We start from the raw sequence: 20,372 nt of genomic DNA, 5'->3' as shown, positions 1-20,372 counted from the left end.
CTGCAACTCGGCCCGTTCCTTGTTTCCGGGACGACTTCTCGGTGTCGTTTGGAGACACAAATAGTTTAACTTGAAGAAAAGTGTATTCACGGTAGTACATCACACTTTACGTTTATGCAGTAATAAAAGGTGCAAAACAACAAACTCGCGTTCAATATATCCGAACAAAGAGACTTCGGGAACATTTGCAGTTAGTGCATCTCGAAGTAACAAGTGAAGATTACCCCTATACTGACTCGGAAAAGCGTGCCGTTTTTAAATATAGTGTGGGTCTCGCTTTCGTTAGCTTTTTACAATAAGGTATAGCACCTTGGCATCAATTAAAAGTGAAAGTGTATTTCGAGCATGGGCAAGGCTGTTTACGGTGGACTGGCTGAAAAGGCGTGCCGGTTTGTATTGTTTGGTCTTTATTTAAGATGTCAGTATAAGTAATTTGTCTCGAAATCCCAGCGCAGTTTTTTACACGAATATACACCGAAACTTTTTGCACGTGTATGCCTTTTTATAACACAGGCGACGTAACCACGAAAGCGATGCCTAAAAAGTCATTTCCAGCGAAACTGCTTCTGTGTGCGGCCATAGTGGATATATTTACCCTGTGCAAAAATGAACAAAACTTCACAAGCTCCATTGACGGATTCAGTGTAAGTTCATTTTCATTTAGAAACCCCTGTCTTATGTGCATAATTTTCGCCACAATTTAATCAGTATATAGGCATCTTCTGTTTAAAGTCACTTATAATACCTCTCCCTTTGCTTTCCCCCCAGCTTCTTTATATTAGTGGATTAACAGGGGAAATTCTACATTTACACATTTTATACGATATTCCGAAGAGCACATGCAACAAAACAGAACCAATACTTTTCTCACAGCCCAAAACGCCGAATTTTAACAATGTTTATGCTTAACCGATATAAGCACGTTAGTTCCTGCAATTTGAGCAAACCTATATTGCGTGTATGCCTCTAAACCGTTGGCGAACAAGTCATTAGGACGCTTACTGCGGGTAGCGTTGCATCTTCAGCAATTTAGTTCGAACAATTAAGGGTCCTTGTGCATCAAAAAGAAGCGCTTCACTTCTTCAGTACACCGGACGAGATTAAGTTTATCTGCAAATGATTTTTGTTTAAAATATCGCAATGAGCAACACATTTAGGCTTCCCGGTGAAAAAGAACTTGTTTTAAAAAATAATTATGTGGCTGAGTTAGTCGCTGGCCAGTATAGGACCAAAACAGCTTCCATAACACCTTGTAGACATTGACCCACCAGGTGACTTGTTATTCCAGTTTCTTGAACTCGTATATAAGGACCCAACTATGTTTCGTAAAGTGCTCTTGATTGCCTGTTTTCTCCTATTTGTATGTAGCAGTTGTAACGTTTTGTCTCTATGTTTTGAATCGAAGTGTCAATAATTAAACCAGTTAACCTTTGAACATCTGAAACCTTCGAGTGCTTCATCGCCGGACTCATCCTTCAATAGTAGCGGTGCTGAACAAAAGTGGTTGTTACAAATCAATCAATCAATCAATTAATCAATCAATCAATCAATCAATCAATCAATCAATCAATCAATCAATCAATCGATCGATCAATCAATCAATCAATCACCGTCGTTCATAAAAAAAGCCGCCTTAGATTCTGTTCAGATGACGGAAGCAAGGAACAACGATTTATAGACTCCGGGAACGTATTCCAATCTACGATGGCATGACGGAAGTAACTGAACTTAAAGCAGTCGTTACGTAGGGCTAGGGGTGCTATGTACAGGTCCGCGCAGAAGTAAACGGAGCACGGGCATAGAGAAAGGAATACTAGTAAGATAGGACACTCGCTTAGAGTCCCACGGCCAAATTGACTGTAGTGTTGCGTATCGCGCCGAGCGGACAGACAAACTTCTAACAGTTAACTTTCAGTTTCGGTTGCGCGGACACCAATTTTAGCAGGTAGTTTGAATGGCTGAAAAGCGCTGCTTACGGCGACGGGCATCCGTATGGTATTCATGCACTTTCATTCATTAATTATTGTTTATTTGAATATATCATTCTCAGGCTTGCTGCCCGCATACGTTTAACAGAACAAAAAATTTGAAACGTGAAATTGCAATGTAGAGTACCATTTACAGATGGCTAGGAATTCTGTCGTGTATTCACATATTCTCAAGCCACATACAAGACCTCATAAATGAAAAAAATGTTGCATGGCACTAAACAGACCAATAAGTTCAAATTCTCATCATTCTTTACAACACCCGTAAATAACAAACGGTGGGTAATACAGCATAACAAAGACAATACACCGTAGTGAGAGGAAAACAAGTTTCCAGGAATATAAAAAAATGCATAAGTAAAGGTACCACAACGACACAAAGAATTTATTTTGCATGGTAATTGAAAACGCAGAAAACGCTGAAGAATCAGATATCCACACTTTTACTTGTATCTACTACAGCCTCAGAATATGTGCGCTGTTCAGTCACGCAAAAATATCAACAATAAAAATATCTAGACACTGGGATACTTGACAGCTTTACGATAACAATCTCCGGAGATAATTTTTTTAGTCTGGCAATTTCTCCAGTTTCAATGTGAAAGAAGAGAAACACTTGCGCCCTGTTTAACGAAAAGATTTTGATGGCATTGCTTATTTGCTGAAGTTCAATGAGGTCTATTGCCTCTGGGCAATTTCAAAGCAATAGCAGCTAGTAATTGAACAGAAATGACATTTGTGTAAACATGCACACATAAAAACGTTAAGAGGAAAAAAAACCAACTTCCCATTCGTTCCTTGCAAGGGCGTATTTTCCCAAGAAGCCGGGTTACTTTCCGAAAACGTCGCCTTCCTAGTAGAGGCAGAGGGCCAGGCGGGGACATTTTAGGTACGTGCACGTAGTCACACCATGGGTTCCTGGCTCGATTAAGGCCCACAAATTCACGTCTTCTGCTGCCAATACGAACAGTCTAAAAGAAGAAACAGGGAAGCAGTATATGCTTCTTGTGTATGAGACAATGGTGACACATAACAGAGCCCCATAAGGTAACGCGACAGCATTTGTGGGACCGCGTGTCACATTTTTGCCATTTCGAACACGTAGTAGAGCACAATTTCAACAGTGCCGCGCACAAATGCACAACTGAACTTGACGTTACTATGCTTTGCATCTCCAAACAGGCACCAGGCAGTAAGGAATGCTACTAGAGTACACTTTACATCAGGCATGTTTTGCAATCCACTATGTACCTATGACAGAGTTTAAAAATGTATTTGCCGCCTATATGCTCACAGATTACACCGTATATGTGCATTCAGCCTGGCATTATACATTTTATCTGCCTGATTGCAACAAGAAGAATTACAGTGATATTTGATTTACGAGGCACATTATGGAAGCACTGCGTATACTGGCAAGCTGTGCTTCACATGAAAACAGTTTCCGGAAAGGGACCACCACACTACACAGTCAGCGTACACTGCACTTACAAGGGGGGCATCTATTTACTGTGATTCGAGTACACAATTAGCCAGAAAAGAACACCTTACTAAAGTTTTCCATGTTCAAGGGCTACACTAAGTATCGACGAACTTCTAAGGCGCAGTAAGACAGCCATCATTTGGAGAGCAAAAAATATATGGGCAAAGAAACAGAGTAGGCGACACAGGCGCTGGAAACTATTCACCAACAAGTACATGAAGAAGTTATTCTCAGCTAAGACAGGCGTTTTCGCTGAGGACGTTATGAGCGCATTTGACAAGGTAGGTCCAAACATGGTTCTCTTCATCTAGGTCACTCCAACAACACACAGCACGTACGGTGACAAACAAAACCATTTAGCATGACCTATTACCCTGGCAGTCTTCATATTGTAAAACGATTTTCGGTGATTTACTGTTTCACAATAATTAGTGCAAGCTGCAGCAATAGTTTTCGAGTGGAGTCTGGAGACTGGATGCTGTTGTGGGTGGTTTTGATGAGATGAGGCACGCCAGAGTTAAGAAACAGTTTGTTCCTTGTGTCAACAATAGGCTTTTCAATTGTCCCGCCTTATTGATTGCCGAGACTTGCTTTCGATTTCCGGGTGCTAATGGCAAGATTCAGAAGTCGGAATATAGTTGAGGTACCGATCAGAATCATCAATAAGGCAGCAAGACGCATTGCAGGCAGTCATTAATAAAACTGAATAACTCTGGAAGAAGAGTTGGCACGGCCATTTTTGTAAGTCGTGTGAGGGCAGGACCATGAAGTCCTGTTCCATGGAGCGCTTACATCATGGGCACGGTTACACCGCAACGGACATGTCATTGACGAACCACATCGTATTTTTCCTTCAGGTCTTCGGTTTTTGCCGGTTTGGCCAAGGTGGTTGCGACTGCGCATGGATCCTTCACGAGGCAGCATCGTCAAGCGTTGCTCACACCGAGCAATGTGACGCGTCGGAAGCCTATCTGCGCTACGGCCCCACCCCCTTCAAGCTGGACGAACCATGCTACATGTTCCTCGGGTTTACCTCGACAACCGGAGCGTCATCGGCATCTGATGGCTATATAGCAAGCATCCCTCCGGTCGCGGGCAATGAGCACGGTGACCCCGCAACGGACATGTCATTGACGAACCACTTCGTATTTTTCGCTCAGGTCCTCGGTTTTTGCCGGTTTGGCCAAGGTGGTTGCGACTGCGCATGGATCCTTCACGAGGCAGCATCGTCAGGCGTTGCTCACACCGAGCAATGTGACGCGTCGGAAGCCTATCTGCGCTACGGCCCCACCCCCTTCAAGCTGGACGAACCATGCTACATGTTCCTCGGGTTTACCTCGACAACCGGAGCGTCATCGGCATCTAATGGCTATATAGCAAGCATCCCTCCGGGCGCGGGCAATGGGCATGGTGGCACCGCAACGGACATGTCATTGACGAACCACTTCGTATTTTTGTTTCAGGTGAGAAAACGCTTCGGTAAATGTTACAAAAGCAATGACGTGTTTCTGTTGGTCTGCCGTGCCCACGGCAGATGTGTGCGCTTGTTGGTGATTGCATTGTTTCAATGAAATGGCTATTGTTGTTAGCTGGTGATATTGAAAGCAACCCCGGTCCCACTCTGCAGCAGCTTGCCACGGAAATTCCAAAAATGGCCGCGGACGTAACTAGTTCAATAAAATTGACAGTTGGGCTAGTTGGTTTTGATTCATCGTAAGTAGCGCTAGAGACGGGACTCAGAAGAGGAGACACACACGACGGCACTAACTCGCAACTGACTTTATTAGGCGAAAACACAAATATATACCCAAAAAGAAAGAACACGTGCCCAGGTCAAACCCGAAAATGCAGTTTGATAAACACAAAGGTCATAGGATTACGATTCGAAAAAAACACACAAGATTACACGGCACATAGTCAACAACCAACCAGCGAAACATCTAAGTTAATGCATTTGACATTAACTTAGATGTTTCGCTGGTTGGTTGTTGACTATGTGCCGTGTAATCTTGTGTGTTTTTTTTCGAATCGTAATCCTATGACCTTTGTGTTTATCAAACTGCATTTTCGGGTTTGACCTGGGCACGTGTTCTTTCTTTTTTGGGTATATATTTGTGTTTTCGCCTAATAAAGTCAGTTGTGAGTTAGCGCCGTCGTGTGTGTCTCCTCTTCTGTGTCCCGTCTCTAGCGCTACTTACGATGGATGGACGTAACTAGTATCAAGGAAAACAACAAAACAGCGCATGATTCACTCGCCGCGATTCACAAGAAGTTGGATGTGCGGACACACCTAGAAAGTAGAATAACTGATGTTGAAGAGAGAGTGGATGGAATCGAAGATACCCTGTCAAGGTTCGGAATACAGATAGATGACATGGAAAATCATAGTCGGCGCTCCAATCTTATCTTCTACGGCATTCCAGAAACAGAAAATGAAACAACTGAAGACCTTGAGTAAGAGGTGGTAAACAAGCTAATCCAGGATAAACTTAGGGTAACCATCTCTGGGATCGAAAGAATACACCGTCTAGGAGCGAAAAGGGGGGAAAAAGTGCGCCCTGTTTTCTTTAAGCTACTCGATTTCAGGGACAGAATAAAAATACTTAAGAACTGCCCAAACTCAAAGGTACCAAGATATCTGTCGGCGAAGATTTTTCTGTCAGAGTACGTAACATCAGAAAGCAGCTTTGGGAGAGTTGCAAAATTAACCGGGATAACCGTGAGAAAGTCTAGGTGGTATATGACAAGATCAAGTTAAATGATACACTCTACATGTGGGACGAAGAAAGGGGCGTCAAAGTAAAAGTGCCAAAAAACCGCTCAAGCCAAATAAAAGAGTAAATCAACGTGAATTACCAAAACGCATCTCTGTGATTAATGTAAACGCGAGAAGTGTGGTGAACAAGACAGTTGAACTGGAAGCGTTTTTACTGAAACATTCCCCCGACATTGTTACCATTAGTGAAACGTGGCTTTCTTGTGATGTCTGCAGCAGCCATACCTTTCCGCCGGGCTATGTTGTTCTCCGAAAGGACACGTGCACCCGTGGGGGTGGCGTTGCAATCCTAGTCAGGGATAATGTACCCGCTACACCAATGCCTGACGTTGACGGTATAGAAGCCCTGTGGTGTAAAGTTACGATAGGCAAGTTTTCGACTTACGCGGGAACAATGTATCGTCCGCCGGGAGCAGGCTCTGATGCGATACATGTCCCGAATGAATATATGCAACGGTACCTTCATGACTAAAAAAAATTATTCTGACCGGTGACTATAACCTTCCTGGCCTTGAGTGGGAATACCTTCAAAGTACAACCGCCGCAAAGGCCAGCGCTGAAGCACTGCTTGATTTAACCTATAACTTCGGACTAAAGCAGATAATTTTGCAACCCACACGTGTCACTGCTTCTTCGCAGAATATTCTGGATCTAACATTTGTGAGTGATACCATTTTAACAGATGGGCTTTCTTTGGACGTTACCGAGGCCATATCTGATCTCAAGGCAACAAAATGTTGGTTATCGTTTCCGAGTGTGCGTAACGGGAGAGTGAAAAACGTACATATGACTGGGATAACGCTGATGACGTCCGTGTGCTTGACTACATGGAAATTTCATACCCAGCTTTCGAACTTCCTTCAAACGACCCAATGGTATCAGTTTACTGCTTGTGGATACGTTTTAAGACAAATGTGAAAGACTGTTTATCTAAATACATTCCAACTAAAATGAAAACAGCGAAAAAAACTAACCCTTGGATAACCACAGAGATTATACATCTCAAGCGCAAGCTATCAAGACTTCGAAAGCTCAAAAACAAATATTGCTCACAAAGGTATACCAACGACATTGGCGTAAAATCTCGAACTCTTAAAACTTTATTTCGAAATGCTAGAGATAAGTACATGAATGTTACGTTAGGCAACTTTATAAAAGCTTCCCCGGATAAGTTCTGGCGATACTTAAATTCGGGAAAACGCAAACATAGTAACTTGCCGCCTGCAGACGCATTGCTTAAAGCTGAGCAGTTTATTAATTATTTCCAGTCTCTATTTACTGTCGATAACGGCATTACGCCCCCCTCTAACCCCCCAAGTTCCGATAAGAGCACGCTTGAAGAACTACATTTAAGTGAAGGCGGAATTCTGACCTTGTTACTCGCCCTAGATATTAAAAATCATGTGGTCCTGACAACATACCGAATCCTTTCCTTAGAAGATACGCGGAGTGGTTGAGCAAATACCTGCTGCTTATTTATAAAAAATCCTTGTATACATGTGACGTACCCAGAGATATGAAAATCGCTTAGGTAGTTCCGATCCATAAGTCAGGAAATGAGACCTATCTTTCAAATTTTCGGCCTATTTCACTCACTTGCACTGCCTGTAAAATAATGGAACATATAGTACTGAAACACATATTAACCTTTGTTGAGGCAAATAACGTGATCAATAAAAATCTACACGGATTTCAAAAAGGGCGCTCAGCTACTTCTCAATTGCTAGAAACTTATCACGACCTTGCACGAACAGTAGACAAGCGTGGGCAGGCGGATATCGTATTTCTTGACCTATCAAAGGCTTTCGATCGCGTTTCACATCCAAAATTGCTATTTAAACTACTTAACTTTATCGGATCTGGAAAAATTACAGATTGGTTATCCGCTTATTTGTCCCATCTTTTGCAGTACGTAGAACTTGAAGGACAATGCTCAGGTACAGTGCAAGTTACGTCGGGTGTCCCACAGGGAACAGTATTAAGCCCGATCTTGTTTCTTTTGTTTATAAATGATATCTCAAATAGATAGATGCAACAGTACGGTTGTTCGCAGATGATTGCATTATCTACAGAGAAATAAACACTCAGAACGATTAAATATTGCTAAGGAACGCCCTAAAAAACATTTCTAAATGGTGCCACGACTGGCGAATTTTACGTAACTTCGACAAGTCTGTATGTATGACTGTTACTAGAAAAAAAGTGCCATTCATGTACCAGTATATGATTGATGGACACATTCTTAAAATAGTGGATGAATACAAATATTTGGGAGGTATTATCTCAGCTGACCTGAAGTTTAATAAACACGTATCGTATATTACTGCTAAGGCCCTTTCTGCGCTCTACTCTCAAACGCTCCCTGAAATCACCTTCATCTGAGACCAAACTAATTGTCTACATTTCCTTATTACGCTCTATACTAGAATACGGGATAATAAGCTCGTTCCCACACACTAAAACGTGCGTAGAAAAATTAGAAAGTGTTCAGAGAAAAGCCGCCAGGTTTATTTTCAACAAGTACCGACGCCACGACTCTCCCACAGAGCTTCTCGCCCGTGCTGGCCTCCCAACTATCGGCAGTCGTGCTAGAATCCTGCGCCTAAAATTTCTATTTGTTTTTAAATGATGGACTGAGGATTGAAAATAAAATCGCGCCAATCCACCCGGTGAATGTGGTTCGAAAGCAAAGCAGTAAACGGCACCCAAAACGATTTCCCATGCGACGTCACTTAAATTCACTCACATCGCTCTACAAACAGTAAAACCAGAGAAAAGTGAATTGCACTTAAGCACACCATTGATTACTTCAAAAAGATATTCTTGGTAAGGTTAAATCAATGCATGATGCATGAACGGTGTTTGGTTGAGTTGTATTGGTGTAGCACAAGAGTGGAAACTTTTTTTATAAAATTAAAGCCCCAACCCGGTGTTAGGCGATCTGACTTCTCTGTCTCTGCGACGCGGAACGAGGCGACGAGATTTGCGGCAGAGAAGGAGCAGAAGGAGGAAGAAATGCTTCTCTTATTTTTTCTGAACGGCCCAGAGTGCAGCCCTGGGGAGTGATTCCTTCTGTGGGGCCCATATGCAGACCGCGCGGCCTTTGTTCTGTCCACCCGCAGAAGCTGGGTAGGTTGAGAGGGCCTGGACAGCAGCATCTCCCATTGCTCTTGGTGGGTAGTTGACGGAAAGAGAGGAGCGTGCTCAGGGCTAAAGTCGCACACGCCGATTACGGGGTGGAGTGTTCCTTCTTCTGAGCAAAATTTACATTCAGCGTCGTAGCGATTCGGATGCATTAAGTGAAGACACGTAGGCTGTGGGAAGGAGCCCGGATTGTATGAGCCGTAGGGTAGTTTGTTGTTCTCTGGAAACGTCAGGGTAAGGCGAAGGTACGGTCTGTCTCAGAAGGCGATAATGCTGGATTATCTCCCTGAACGTGACAAGCGGGTGACTGTCCTCGTGCAGCTCCATAACACGGGAGGTAAAAGCGCAGGCTTGTTGGGTGGGCGTATTTGTTGCCCTACATTGAAGCGTGAGGGGGGGTCCAGATGAGCTGAATGGAAACGTTCGGGGAGGTGTTTTCTAGCACGCGCAGTGCAGGTGAAGACACCCAACCCGACTGTTATTTCCAGTAGGCTTACTGGGAATCGGTGACTACCCTCCGAACTCCAGGTTGAGTGATAGCAAGGGTGACGGGTGCCTCTTCTGCTGCCGTCATTTCTTGGGTCCTAAGCGAGGTAGACGCAAGGAGGTTGGTTCTGGAGGTAGCCACGATGAATTGCTGCCCTTGATATCTGGAGGCGTCATTGTAGATAACTGCATGATCCCCACCGAGGGTGGTGTTTAGCGCTTGAGCCCGTGCTTTTCGGTGACTCTCGTCATGTGAGGGGTTCATATTTCTAAGTGAAGGGAGCATCTTTAGTTTTAGTCGCCAAGAGTCTGGGAGTACGTCAAGCGGTGTGACATTCTGGGCTGCCCAGCCAATCTGGTGAAGCATGCGGTTATCCCCCGCAGTTCTGAGTCGGACCTTCTGGTTAGAAAGATGGCCTTCTATCAGCTCTTTCACCATGTTGTGGAGCCCCGTGATAAGCAGCCTCTGTGTGGACGCACTCATGAGAATACCAATGGCCTGCTCGAGCGCCTTCCTAATCATTGTATAAAGCATCTCTATGTCTTTCTTGTTGAGAAGAAGACAGGGGGTTGACGTAAGTGACTCTCGAGAGGACAAAAGCTTGAGTTAATCGAAAGGTGCCGGATTATTTTAGGCCTCGCTTCTTGGTGGCGACTCGCCTTATCATGTGTATGGTTTGATTAATGCTGTTTTTGAGGTGCTGCAAGGAGACGTCACTCTTGGTGTTAGCCTGGAGATGTAGGCACAGGATATTGACGCTGGTGCTTGGAGTGATGGCCTGGCCATCAAGGAGTATTTTAAATGTATTCCTTGATTTGGCGCGAGGGCGGACGACAAGGAGCTGTGACTTTTTACGTGAACACTGGAGGCCACAGGCTCTAGCACATTTAGTACAGGCTTTACCAGATGCTATGCACTGGTGTGAGCTTGCTTTAATTTTTGTAACTCTTAGCATATGAGCAAGGTGCGCACAGGGCCGCTGGATGGGCGTGAGTGGTCGCGTGACACTTTCACGTGGCATCCAGCGAGAACGCAGGGGGGTAAACCCGTAGATGTGCTTGGTGAGTACCCCACCTGTTTTCCCGTCTTCGCTTGGGCTCGTAGCTAAATTGGTAAGGCAACGGGCCCTCGCTTTGTTAGTCTATTAGTTCCAGGTTCGATTCGCGGTGGTGCCAGTAAATTATTTTAGTTGTTCGCTGAAGTTTTCGGGTGACACCAACGGTCGCGAAAGAACCCTTGGGGGGTAGAGGTAAAAAGCTTTGCTTTAAAACTCATTTCTTAACACCGTCTAATACCAGAAGCTCTAGAGCGAAACACAGCCGACATTTAACCGAATATAGATTCCACACAGACACTCAGTTTTTTCCCCCAAGCAATCAGAAATTGGAACGCGTTACCAGATAACGTGGTTGCATGCAGAACCCTTGATGCTTTTATGTCGGCAGTATCAAGCCTGGACCATGTCTGAGCAGTGCCCGTATAACTTATCTATTGTGGTTTTCAGACTCATTTTTGTGCGCATGTGCATGTTCTTTTGTTTCACAAAAATGGTATATTGTGGAATCTTGAATAGTGTACTGCCGCAGCTTTCCTACATGGTTCTTATTTTTCATGTTTTACGTTTCCCTTCTACAAATAGATGATTGTAAACGCGAAGTGTGCTTTGAATTTCTTTTTGGTATGTGCTTTGTCATTGCTCTGTTTTAAACGCGAAGTGTGCTACGAAAGTTTAATTGACGTGTGCTATGTCATTGTTGTGAATGTATCACCCAATTCCGGCAAAAGCCTCCACTAAGAGGCTAGCAGTATGTTCTAAATAAATAAATAAAATAAGTATGAAAAGGGAGCTGGCCGGTTGGCTCTGTCTTGATGGCACCTGTAGACCTGCACAGGTGATAGGGGATATAGTACAAAAACTGTTTGCAATGACAGATGACCGGCGAACACTGTAAATTTCGCGGCAACTAGTACTCAAGTATTGCCTCCAGCGCATGTCACCTATTTACAATATAACTTCTATTATTCAATTCAGCAATCCAGCGGTCGCGCTTATAGCAACACTGAAATATGGGTCTTAGTAATTTAGCAACACCGGTTAGGCACATTCTAACATTCTAATGCAATTCAGCTATTGTTTGTTTAACAAACATGATAATGCTGCTCACATAGCCTGAATACCTTTGTCTTTTTTCTAAAATCAGGGAGAACAGCGAGAGTGAAATGAACGTAATAGAAAGGCCAAACACATCTGTTACGCCACGGGCCCGTGAAAGAAACGCATCCCGAGAACGGGCACCTGGGGATGGTATATTTGGCCGCTGTGTGAACACCATGGCAAGCAGCAGTGAGCGTCTTACTGATTACCCCCCGAGGCCATGGACTGAAAAAACATGACAAGAACACACACAGCTCCGACTGAGTAGGTGCAACCTCCGCAATACCTGTTTAGTGGATCTAGCCAAAATATGACTAGAGAAAAAAGAGCAAACGCTTGAAAAAACGGCAAATGGGGAACAGTGCTATGCAATGCCTGCGTTATCGGACTTGATATACGATGAAAAACGAAGACCTATTTGAAGGTTTCAATTCACTGCGTACTTACCCCGCCTCGAGAAAAAGGTGTCATCCGCCAACTAAAGACGCGTTTTTAGGGAACCTGACGCGCCAAAGCGAAGCGACCATTGCGCGTCTTCGGCGTCGGCGAGTGGGTTCGCTTGGTACGCAGGCAGCTTGGTATGCACGCACGTGGAAAACTTTACGATGAGTGTACGAGTGCTCGCTATGCCGAGATAAGCCAAATAATGCAGACAGGGCTACTTCGTTGCGTACGTTCACCCGGACGGCTTTCCAGTGCATCGCCGCCATAATAAATACTGGCAGTAACAGTTGGCCAAGCTAGCAATGGCTAGCTAGTATATTACAACACAGCGTGCGGCTCACGCAATTCAGTGCAGCAACAGCGCAGAACTCCTGCTTCGCCTACGGACCGCTGCCGTCCGGCCATTTCCGCAACTTACCGCCGTCATTTGCGGCACGTAAACGCTACATGCGACGACGGGCGCGTACCCCTGACATCACTCCGCGCTTGAAGAAACGACACAACCTGCCTATAAATATCATTACGTCCGGCTAAAAAATTGTGTCTTGCGCGTTTCCGCGGCGTTTCCTAAGCTCTTATCCTAAAGACGCAGAACTAGGTATTCCTGACTTCACTGAGGCTACGCAATTATCACAGCGTTCGCAGTACAAGGAAACGTAAATATGATGCGCCACACCAGCACCAACAAAAATGTCTCACCGTTCGTTCAGGATGCAATACCGATATCGCAAAGAAAGCATTAGGCGTTTTTTTCTCCCCAACAGAGGTTAGCCCGAGGCTGCAGAAACGCACGTTCGAACGCTGCGGAAAAAGCCAAATGGCTGCTTGCGCTTGCGGCTTGACCAGGCTTGCCTTCATATTTCCCCGAACCATGCGCTGGGTTTGCTTATGTATTGTTTTTACTGCCCAGACGCGCCCCGCTGTGTTACCCGTGTCCCAAGCGAAGCGCGGGTTCCATTATTTATTTATTTATTTATTTATTTATTTATTTATTTATTTATTTATTTATTTATTTATTTATTTATTTATTTATTTATTTATTTGAAATGCTCACCAACAGTGCAATGGCCTTCTCGGGTGATGCATAGAATACAGACATATAAGGCATACAAAACCCAGAATATGAAAAGGGAAGTAACCGTACAATTATATGGGTATATATACACAAAGAAGGAGAGTTATCAAAGAGACAGCGACATTTTCTGAGCAACAAGAGCACGGAGATTGTGTTTACACTAAACGACAAATACAAGCATAATCGTGATGATTCTCTTCGCTCCGACACACAAGAACAGAGGGAGATGTGGATGTGCGACCGCGCTCTAGAACATGTGCATTCAAGATGGAAAATTTTTCAAAGAGTGTTTAAAAAGAACCACGTCGTTGCAAAAAATTCAATGGCAGATAAAAAAAGGCAGTTAAAGGCATGTTGGCATCGGTTAGCTGGTACCAAGCTCAGAATTTTGTCAACGTTAAACCAGCCATGCGGTCGCAGTGGCCTGCTAGGCACTCGCAGGAGAAAAGAGCTCACAAGGCAAGGGCAGTCAAACTTAGAATGAATGCACTTGAAAAGAAAAATCCGGTCACGCCTGGAACGCCTGATACATAGCTCATCAAGGTTCAGGAGCTTGAGAACCTCAACGTGCTGATAGTTGCTCACTGGTGAGTATCGATAAATACGGTTCTGGTGAAGCGCTTCTGAATCATTTCTAGTCGGAGAGACGACGAAGGACCTAAACAATTCCAGATTGCGCTTGCAAAGTCTAGCTTCGGCAAAATTAGGGCGCGGTAAAGTGATGCGAAGCATGATGGGTTCGTGAATTCACTGGTGGCTCGGGAAATCATGCCAAGTGTTCGGAGACAGGAGTTCATCAGATGGTTCACATGCGAGTTGAGTAGTTTTGCGTCCATCAATACACCCAAATCGCGCGCTACAGTGGCGCGTTTTATGGCAAAACCGAGGAAAGAGTATGGGAAAGTGAGCGGGGCAGTTTTACGAGTGTAAGATATCACAATAGTTTTGGAAAGATTAAGCTTTAAGTAGTTGCTATCGCACCATGCCGAAACTGCATTGATGTCATGTTGCAGCAGGACGCGATCATCCGGTGAGGAAACCGCTCGATACAGCTTCATATCATCGGCATACTGAGAGAGTGAACAGTGTCTAATGACAGCGTGGATGTCATTAACAAAAATGTTAAAGAGGAGAGGGCCCAGTGTAGACCCTTGAGGTACCCCTGATATCATGGCGTAAGGCAGGGAGGTGACGCCTTCACAACAGACGCAATTGGACCTGCCTTTTAAGTAACTGCCGAACAACTGACAGAACTCACTGGATAAGCCGTATGCGACAATTTGCGAAGCAGTAGCTCGTGATTAACAGCATCGAAGGCCTTGCTGCAGTCGAAATATACGGTATCTATCTGTTGACGAGAGAGCACGGGGGGGCCGATGTTGTTTAGGAAACATGCGAGATTTGATTCTACTGACCTACCGGGTATAAAGCCGTGTTGGTTGGGATGAATTAATAAACGCATTACTGCTAGAAGGTAACCATGCCTGACTTTTTCGAATACCTTAGAAACGCCCCACTGGTTACCTCATTCTGATAGCCGAGCGTTTCGCTCTACGCCACTTGCCTAGAATAATCTTTGATCTAAAATGTACTGGATGTAAATCGACGTTTCCAGAAACACTCGCGCCGAAAGATAAAAGCATGCAGAGCAGACGCCGCAGGATTCGTATCGCCGACGCTCGCTTACGCAGGTCACTTTATTAACTGCTGCTTCACCGCCAATGTACTTTTGGAGTTGTTAGGGGACTTGTTTCTCCTTCTTGTTTCTCCCTGTTTCTCCTTCACTTGTTTTCTTATTTCTTCTTCAAGACACCTTCGTCGTCTTTGGCTACGTGAGATCTCATAAAGGTGAGGGGTAGGCACCTTTATTGCTCCCAACGACCTCTCGAAGCCGCAAAGCTAGTCCAGGTAGAGCGAGCCGCCGACTGCAAGGTCTCCCACCGGAGTTTGGTCTCCTTCCAGACGGACTCAAAAGAACGACCACTGCAACCACCGCCACGGTGCAAGAAGCAACGTCACCAATCGTCCTGCAGCAGCCCCGGGAACAGCGAGCATTCCGAGGAGCCCCCGCAGAAGACCCAAAAGAATGGTTGGAGAAACTGGAGCGCCACCGGATCTTCAACAGGTGGGACGACGAAGAAACGTTCCGGTATGTTTTCTGTTACTTGGAAGATTCAGCTTGAACTTGGTTCGAGAACCTTTAGAGCTCTTTAAATAACCGAACTCACTCCTACAGCGAGTTTCTGAAAACCGTCGCCACCGTCGTGCGGAAAGAACGAGCCTCACGTTTGCTGGAAACGCGCACTCATAATCCCAACGAAGGGGTCATAATCTTTGTTGAGGAAATGAAGAGATGAAGATAGAAATGACTGAAGAAAAGAAATTGAGCTTTTTGATGCAAGATATAAACAAGAGCTTTTTGCCGGCCTTGCCACCGAATGCGCGTCTGAAGCCGCAGCGATGGAGAAGACGCTTGAAATTCGAACGAGGTAGTACGATAGCCCTGTCAGCGCGCTCTTCTCAGAGACCATCGGTGCCGGAACTGTACTCTCCGATACATTGCGCGAGACCATCCGAGCAGTGGTGAGAGAGGAGCTCCGGACAATTTTGCCAAGGACGCCGAAACCCCAAGTCGCTGCCCTGACGGACGCCATCCGAAAAAAGGTTCAGCAGGCGCTCGAAACTTCTACGCCATCTGAAGCACTCCGTCAGCCAGAAGCTATGAGCTACTCCACAGCTATTCTTCGACGCCACCCTGCCCCGACCCGCCGCCAAGAGGTCCCGCCGTACCGCCATCCAATGTCACCCGTCCGATCACCTGTAGTAGAAAACGAGACCCAGAGGAAGACCTACGTGTGGCGAACGCCCAAAATTCTCGCGCTGCGCTACCACTGCGGAGAGGCCGACCCCATCTACCGTCGCTGTCCCTACAAGAGGCTCGATTTGGGAGGGTTCTCCGTCGACGCATTACGCCCCCAACCCGGCTAGCGCCCTACTGAGATCAAAGAATAACTCTCCAACACCAACCGAGGACCAGCCCTCTTCAACCGTACACTGTCGCCCTACCCGTACCAGTCGCCGAACCGCCGTAGCACTGCTGACTTCTCACGTGGACAGTCCCCCAGTCCACGCGGGGGAAACTAAAAGCAGCAACTTCTTGAGGTAAAGTTGCACAACGGCGGAAAAACGAAAACCCCCTAACGACGCAAGGATTCGCCGAAGATCGTGACTCACGACAAGCCCACATCCCGACGACCCGACGTACACCTGATGAAACTCCCGAACACGACCACATCCAGACGACCCGACGTGTCCCCGACACGACCGAGACTGCCACTGAGCCGAATACCACAGCGACAATGCACAGTGTCCGACCGTCAACACGCACAAGCCGAGACGCGACGCCCCGACGCACCCGGAACTCGAGGAAGGCGGCGTCCGATGTCAAAGTGTCCATCGACGGCTTTGATGTAGTCGCCCTCGTAGACACGGGAGACGACTAGTCAGTGATGAGCGGCTCATTCGCTTCTAAGCTGAAGAAAGTTGCGACCAGATTTAACGGTCCGCACATACGCAAAGCAGGAGGCCATCTCGTAACGCGAAGTGGAACGTGCACATCACGCGCCACCATAGACGGCACGACGTACGCTGCTGCTTTCGTCATTTTGCCTCACTGCTGCCGCGTCGTAATTCTTGGAATTGACTTCTTGACTCACAACGGTACCATAATTGATCTACAGACCAAGTCGATAACTTTTTCCTGCGATCACTCCATGACACCAGAACCGAAACCTGAACACCGTGCTGCTGAGGGATCGCCGATGATCATATCACCCTGCCACCCCGCGCAAGCTTGATGATCACCGTATACTGTGAAAATGCTGCTCCTGACGTAGACGCTGTCATAGATAGTCACCAAAGGTGGCTTCTTAACCGCGGTGTCTCCGCCCCAAGAGGCATTGTGCGCTTTAAGCAATGCAAATCCAAAGTTTTGGCCACCAATTTCACCGAGGAGTACCAAAATCTAAACGAGGGCGCTGCAATTGCATTCCTCGAAGAAACGCAACAAGCAAGTGACGTGATCGCAGTCGCCGACTTTGAACGCGCACCCGAAGGTACCTTCAAGTTTCCGCATTCCTTCGACGTCAATCCGGCTCTGCGCAAGAAAACCGGGACAGATTACTGGATTTGCTTCGTCGCTACAGCGAGAGGTTTTCGTCAAACTCAAAGTTACGACAGACACCCCTAGCGAAGCACTGCACTATAACCGGAGATGGAGCCCAACCTACCCGACGGTCACCGTACTGCGACTGTTCACACGAGCGGGAATCCATCCGGACTCAAGTGGACGCCATGCTGAGCGACGACATTTACAGCCATCGACAAGCCCCTGGGCTACGCCAGTCGTGCTCGTGAAGAAAAAGGACGGCACATTACGGTTCTGCGTTGACTACCGGCGACTGAACAAAATCGCCATAAAGGACGTGTGCCCCCTGCCACGAATCGACGACGCCCTCGAGCACCTCTGCCCTGCGAGGTACTTCTCATCAATGGATCTGAAGACCGGCTACTGGCAAATTGAAGCGGACGACAGAGACCGAGAGAAGACTGCATTTATAACCCCGGACGGTGATGACCTTTGGGCTGTGCACGGCGCCAGCAACGTTTCAAAGAGTCATGGACACTGTGCTAGCTGGCCTAAAGTGGCACACTTGACTCGTATACCTCGACGACGTTGTGCTATTCGCCCGGACATTCGACAAACATCTTGCAAGGTTGGATTCTGCACTCGAGGCCATTCGTATGTCGGGTTTAGCTCTGAAACCTGAAAAGTGCCGTTTCGCGTACGAGGAACGCAGGCTACTGAGCCACGTCGTCAGCTTAGCGGGAGTACTACTTGACCCGGCAAAAACTTCAGCCATTGCGAACTTCTCAAGGCCGAAAGGCAATAAGGGCATGCGACGATTTCTCGAAGTGTGCCTATACTACCGGCGTTTCGTCGCAAACTTCGCACGCATTGCAGAGCCACTCACGCGCTTGACGAAAGATAGCATTCCTTTTAGCTGGAAAAACGACCAAGAAAAAGCATTCTGCGAGCAGCGAAAACGCCTGCAAAGCCCGTCCGCGCTCGCTCATATCGACGAAAACACCGAAACGGAAATGCACACGCACGCCAGTGATGTAGGCTTGGGTGTGTCCTCGTCCAATAGCAAAGTGGTTGCGAAAAGGTAACCGCCTATGCCAGCCGTGGTCTTTCCAAGGAGGAGAAAAACAGCTCTGCCTCCTTAAGTGCTTCATGCTGTTCAAATCTCGTTGAAGGCTGTCTTTAAAAGTCATCCATGTGTTACCAACGTGTCGAAGGAAAACGTTCTCTTGTATTCCCAGCTCTTTTTGATGTTTCTTGAGATTCGAGGATGAAACGGCATGCTTGAAGTAGTAATATACATCTAACACAAAGAGCTCAACATCACTGCCGAAAGAGTTAAGGCCTGTGCCGAAGGCATTGTGCACTTTATGCAAGTTGCACTCACCGATATCCCAAAGATTCTGACAGACTCCTTCCTTCAGCTTTGTTTTGACACTCTTCATTGTGTTAGGGCCGTCACTAAAAAAACAAAGAAATTGTTTGTTGGCAGGTCAGCAATAGTTTTTCAATAGTCAAGCAAAATGTTGGCTGTGGCACAACCCAAGTTAAAAGACTGCAAGTGTTCAATGACAACTTTCTGTTGGGCTTTCGAAAAGTACTGCAAGAGGATATCCAGTTGCTGAACTCGCTGCTCCGGTTTTGGGGTTTCATCTATCTGTATGGTGTAATACACGGCTGGCCAGGAAACCTCATCTATGACCTTAATCTTGAAGTGGGGTCCCAGGCCATCTGAGACAATATACGAGGCCTTGGTTCTTCAACATGAAAAGCTTTCTGCAATCTTCGAGTCGGGGAACATCAACAAGAAGGTCCCAGAACCGGTGTCTGCATAGGCAAAAGGTATTGCCTTCACGGCCAGCGACATGGTGAACAGTGCATCTGCCTTGGTGATGTTGTCGCTCAGAGATGTGGCTGCTGCATCCCTACCAAAGCTGAGCGTTAGCTGAACTGATGTTGGCTTTACCAGCTTGCCTTCACCGTCAAAGTGCTTTTTCGCCGCCTTCAAGTGCATTTTTGCCTAGGCATGTCTCTTCACAGCAGATGTGCCATGTTGTGCGCATGAAATTACTAAGTTGCAGAGAATACATCTGGCTTCTGAAGCTTTTTGGCAAGCCTGACACCACACTTTGATTTGATGGCTGTTGCTGTCGACCTCATCAAGGACAGATGTGTTGAAACTAGTGGGTCGAGCAGGAAAAAAACAGGCACATTAAGAAAAGCCAGCACAATAGTTAAAATCAATAAGGTGGTGTAAAATGTGCATACAAACAGTATTTTTTCGCATATATTAAGCGCGAATTATTGATAAACCAAATACGCGAATTTTGTCACTAATTGACAAAATTTGCGTCACAACATTCGCAAATTTTGTCAATAGACATATTTCGCCTGAGCGAATTTTTGCCTCAATGAAATGTTTTGCCCGTCCCGTCAATTTCGTTGTAGCGGGATTCGACTTACACAAACAGTTCCTCCAACAATACACATGTCAACCGCACGTGAATTGAGTAGCTGCGAGTCACAGGGAGCGCACAGGGCAACCGTTCCCCCAATGCGAGTAACGCGATACTCAGCCGCACGTGTACCGAGTAGTACCTGGGACAAATGCGACAAATGGCGCCGAAGAGCAACACCTACAAGCATACAAGCGCCGCCATTCTCGCGGTGTTTTGG

The 20,372-nt window shown here is 46.1% G+C and overlaps 1 long non-coding RNA gene across 1 annotated transcript in view; it reads left to right on the top strand.

The window, feature by feature from the left end:
• Window positions 1-517: 517 nt before the first annotated feature.
• Window positions 518-20,372, top strand: part of LOC144172523 (uncharacterized) — a 72,754-nt gene continuing 52,899 nt past the window's right edge. Inside the window, exon 1 of the long non-coding RNA XR_013323030.1 lies at window positions 518-644. This is a non-coding gene — a long non-coding RNA (uncharacterized LOC144172523). The remainder of the gene's footprint in view (window positions 645-20,372) is intronic.

The sequence above is a fragment of the Haemaphysalis longicornis genome, unplaced genomic scaffold (assembly GCF_048455015.1).
Source record: "Haemaphysalis longicornis isolate Haplotype H1 unplaced genomic scaffold, Haemaphysalis longicornis Haplotype H1 scaffold_23, whole genome shotgun sequence".
Classification (NCBI taxonomy): Eukaryota; Metazoa; Arthropoda; class Arachnida; order Ixodida; family Ixodidae; genus Haemaphysalis; species Haemaphysalis longicornis.
This window is presented reverse-complemented; position numbering and strand designations above follow the sequence as displayed.